This window comes from Priapulus caudatus, unplaced genomic scaffold (assembly GCF_000485595.1).
Source record: "Priapulus caudatus unplaced genomic scaffold, Priapulus_caudatus-5.0.1 Scaffold8, whole genome shotgun sequence".
Taxonomy (NCBI): Eukaryota; Metazoa; Priapulida; class Priapulimorpha; order Priapulimorphida; family Priapulidae; genus Priapulus; species Priapulus caudatus.
The window spans coordinates 906,932-912,583 of NW_014577069.1; positions in this window are offsets into that span (position 1 = coordinate 906,932).

The following is a 5,652-nucleotide window of genomic DNA, read 5'->3' on the forward strand; positions in this document are numbered from 1 at the left end:
TATTTATTTTCCCGCGTGGCGAGATGAACTAAAACAAAAATGCAGCAGGCTTTTCATGCAGGCACGCAACAATACGCTCGGTGCTGCTCGCGAGATCAATCGAAGCTGCGAGGTTTGTTTAGAAAGCACGACGGAGCGGTGCAGGCCCGTGTGGACGACGCAAACCCATCAGGATGCCGCCTCTAAGCTACGACGGGGGCGCGGACAAGAAAGACAATTGCCGTGGCCGCCTCACCATTATTTACGCGGAGGGGTTCGCAAGTGCGGGCCACCTGCGCTCCGAAACTGAGACACATCTCGTCAGCGCGCATCGTGTTCCTAGCCGCATATAAGCAAAATATCTGAAAGAAATGTTCACGGGCGGGGGCAGGTGCGTGCGGTTTCTGTAATACGATTCGCAGCTGTTTGGGATAAACTAACATCTCGCGTTCCGCCCCGTAGGGAAGTAGAGCGATTGGAGGAGAGGCGCCGAGAGAGCGAATTTCCAGTGAAATATATGATCGTATTACTTCAGCCTGACCGCAGTGTTTATTTCTCGAAGGTCTAACATTCTCGTTTGTCGATTCCATGACGTTCCAGTCCATTTCCATACCATGGCCACTCATGCCGATCCATCCATTATCCACCATCCATGGCCATCATCGCCCGATCTCATCATCTATTCCACCCATCCATCCATATCATCCGCCATCACCAGCCGTGCCATTCATCACCCCCCATCCATCCCCCATCCTCCATTTGATCATATCATCCTATTCCATCCAGTCATCCATCCATCCATTCAGCCATCCATCCCATCCATACCCATCACCATCCACAATGACCTCCATCATCCCATCCCCATTCCATGCATCCCATCCCATCCATCCCATACCATACTCCATACCAACGCCATGTCCATGCTATCTCGGATCCATCCATATCTCTTACTAGCATATCACTGCCCAGTAGTGCCATCATACGCTCGGCCATCATCCAGTCATCCATACCATGCCCATCCATCTCCATCTACCATCATCCATCCACCCATCCATCCATCGCATCCATCCATTCCCATCCATCCATCCATCCATCCATCCTCTCTACTACGATCCATTACCATCATCCAACCATCCCATCCTCCATGACGCATGCCATCCATGCCATCATCATCCATGCGCCACACATCCATCCAATCCATCATCCATCCCACCATGTCCTATCCATCCATCCATCCATGCACCATACCATCCATCCCATCCATTCATCCATCCCCACCCATCATCAGCCCACTCCATCCACCATCGACCGAATGTCATTTTATCTACTCGCATCTTAATGCTACTCTATCTATTATAATCTAGTCCTCATCTATCCTAGTTATCTTATCGCCGTAACTTTATCTATCTACTCTATCCGTATTATCTATTCTATCTATCTCATCATCTATTTATCCTATTAGGCGTATGTACTCCTATCCTAGCTATCTATCTCGCACCATCCCATCACCATCCATCCGCCATCCATCCCATCGCACCATCCATCCATCCATCCACTCCATCCCATACTCATCATCACCATTCATCCCAGCCCACCATCCATTCCCCTCCCCCATCGCATCCCCATGCCATTACAATCAATGCCATCCGCATCGCCATAACCATCCATCTAGTGTGTAATACCATCCATTCCATACCTGGCATCCCACAGTCCAGACCCAGCCAGCCCATTCACATGCGCCGACGGGACGGACGGCATCGTCCGAGTGATAGCGCCATACCATAGGCCAGGCAGCCAGCAGCCAGGCCATCGGGCCATCGCCATCGGCGCCAATCCAGCCAGTCCCATCTTTCTACTCACTCCATCCATAGCCGGCGATCAGTCAAGCCAGTCATCATAACCATGCCATCTCAGTCCCCTATCCATCAGTCCGACTCCATCCCCATCCATCCATCCTCCATCTATGCCATCCATCCCATGCCAATCCATGCCCATCCATCCATCCATCCACCATCCCATCCATACCATCCATCCCATATCATCCATACCCATCCCATCATCCATCATCCATGCCATCATCCATGCCAATCATCCATGCCATCCATCCATCCCATCCGACCATCCATCCATTCCATCACATCCATCCATTCCATCACCATCCAGCACCATCATCACACCATCCATCCATCTCATGCCAATCCCATCCATGCCATTCCATCCATCCATCCATCCATCCATCCCTGCCATCCATGCCATCCCTCCATCCATCCCACCATCCCATTCATGCTATCTATCCTTATTCTATCTATCAGCTATCTATCTACCTCTAGTCATCTATCTATCCTATCTATCTATCTATCTATCTATCTATGATCTATCTATCTATCTATCTATCCTATCTATGCTATCTATCTTCATTCTATCGATCGTATCTATACTAGTCATGCTATCATCTATCTATCTATCTATCCTATCTATTTATCTTATGCTATTTATCTATCTACTATCTATCTATCTTATCAATAATCATCTATCTATATATCCTACTATGTATCTATCTATATACTCGATGACTCTCTCTATTCTACGCTATCTAGATCTATTTATATCCTCACTTCTCCTCGTCGCTCTCTTTATATATATATTATAGAGTAATGGGATATAATATATACTAGGTAGTATATATATAACTTATATATGCGTGCATAATCGTGGTAACATAATGGCGGGCATAGCGCTAGGTTTCATTACCCCTGATTATTCGCGCACCGCATTATGCTGTAGGTGGTTCCTCAGTTTAAAGGGACTCTTCTGAACCCACCGGGCGTGCCTAACGCATGTTGAGTCGGGCAGCCTGGAGGTTCCTCATGCCTTGAATTCAGGAGGGCCATAAACATGCGTACACTGCCATCGCTAGTTATGCACGTTTGTCTGGCCAGATTAAACTGCGACCGCTGTCTATATTGATGCCGACTAACATCACCGCCCCCGGCGTGCTTTCATGGCGCTCGTGACAGCCATTGCGTACAAAGTAAAAGATTTAAAGACAACGGTGTATTTAACACGGTGCACTGCGCTTAATGCTGCCTCAGCGCCAGCTGCTCAATATGCAACGAAAACGCCGATGGATAGTATCAGCAGTGATGCATTCCTGTTGTTTCTCTGCGGCCGGCGTGATACATTACGCTGTCGAGTCGCTGCTCGCTAGAATTACTCTCGAATACACACGAGTCGATTTGTGTTCCACAGTGTTAGACCATGTTGAATTACATGCAGTTGACTTCTAACGAATCATCATTAGTTTCTCAGAAATTAGCCCAACATTGAAAATTTCAACTTCAAAAACTTGATGTCAAAGGAATACGGTTTAAATACGGTGCAGCCATTGAGAACTGATGGTCTATGGTTAGCATAATAAGGCAATAAATGCCTTTCCCCGCACTTCTTATTGAGCAATCATGAATCTCTTGGCCTTTGAACAAAGTGTCGTCCAGTAACCCAAACCAACTTTAGCCTACACAACTTTAAGCACGCTCACGCGTAAGTCTTAAAGTTCTCGCTTTCATTAACGAGCTGTATTTGAATTAATACTAATCACGTAAACAATTCACCCGGCCAAAATACACGGCAAAATTACGATTATTTATATATTGACAGCGTGGCGTTTACCCGTACCATATCAAACAAAAATGTGCACAGCGCAGGAAATAGAGCGATGACGTCAGCTCTAAACTTAGATGTTAATCGAGTGTATGGCGCGCCGTAGAACTAAAACAATTATAGTTGAAGAAAAATTAGGCGCTGTCGTTCATCTCCATTATTTCGATCGGACTTTGGTATTAGTGTTATGTCTGTCACGGACGCACTCCAACGCCACAGTTTGCCTAGAAATTAAGCTCGCGGGAGACGCAGATTCACCGGCATGCCATATTATAGATTCAAAATAAAAAGTGAATCTGGTTGTCAGCGAGTAAAAAAAACCCAAACATCATAACGTCGTACGCTTCGTCACGGCGCATGCCATTTCGCATCGCTGATCATTTTACACTAGGCGATCAAAACCCGCACTATATGGAGGTGTTTACTAGCACCGTCGCTCCATCTCATGACCACTACTACTACTTTCCGGACGCAGTGGCAATCTTCAACAGTTCTACTTCGCGTCGACAGCCCTATACTGGACGTCAAAGCGCTTAATTCGGTCAACGAAGATCATCGAGGCCAATCAATATATGTTGTCGTCGCAACTCAATCTGGACGCTCTACGCTCTCGCAAGCGCCGACAGCATTCGACCGCTACAGAACAAATCGCGCCAGCAAAATTAACGGCGTCTATCACGACAGTAGGCGACAGGAGACGCAACTGGTGCCAGCCAAGACGAGACTGTGTGCGCTCTTGTCTCTTATTTCATCTGACGGAAATAAGACCAGCGGCCATATAAAAGCGTACACGCGGTCAACCCGAGCAAAACACACACACCGGCCACTAAATGACAGCGAATCGAATGAGACACAGACAGACGAGACGAGAGAGAGAGAGAGAGCGAGAGAGAGAGAGAGAGAGAGAGGAGAGAGAGAGGAGAGAGAGAGAGAGAGAGAGAGAGAGAGAGAGAGCTGGACTGTATGTGTGTGTACTCGGAGCGTTATTCGGGCTCTTCAATGAGTATTATATACGCGCGTGCGGAGCTTAACAGAGAGTTTGCCCAGCGGACCCCGTGTACGCGTGTCATTCGGACATGCAGCCACGTATGTTCAAACTTCGGCATGTCTGGCGGTCCGATTGAGCTGCCGTGCCAAAGAATGCGCGCGAATGAGTGACTACTGACCGACGAGTCGTCGAACAGACTTGCGGAGGTTTCCCATTGACGTCACGTCTTGATGCCACCCGAGGCATGCGGTTACACACACACAGATCCCCGATCAGAATTCACCAAACGCCACACTATATATGTCGGGATAAGTAATTCTACAGCGGACTCAATGTGGCGTCGAATCTATCTATTCATAGTCGTCATCAATTTCGAAATGAGGGGTACAAAAAACGAATCGATCATTCAAATGCATAATGATTTGACGCTGACAAATTAGTCGATGCATTCAAATGTTAGAATGATGACTCTGACAAATTAGTTATAATATTAGCAGCAAGGAAAACCTTTACTCAGCGCAGTTGGACGACCACGGCTACTAGCTGTATTAAATACTGCGCATTTATATTAGCAAGCATGACATAATTTCGACTTGTTATACTAATTGCAGGTTATACGCGCATGCTGCTCCCTGGAAGGATTCTGCTGCGAATCGATAGATAATGAGAACCGTGCTTATTTTACCGACGACTACATACTGCGACTATAATTGCAGTGAGCCTCAGGCGTAGCAAGCTTTCACAGTATGATGCAATACACGTACTCGTGAAAAATCCGAGTCTGCACTTCTAATGGCCGTCAATTTAGCCTACAAAATGGCGAATAAACAAAAGGCCGCAAACCTGCGACCGATGTCAAACGCAGAAAGCACACGAGGCATCCTCGATCCGCCACGCAATTAAGATGCGGCGAGGCGCGCGCGCGCGCAGCGCGCGCTGCAGTGGTGTGTGTGTGTGTGTGTGTGTGTGGTGTGTGTGTGTGTGTTGTGTGTGTGTGTGGTTGTGTGTGGTGTGTGTGTGTTGTG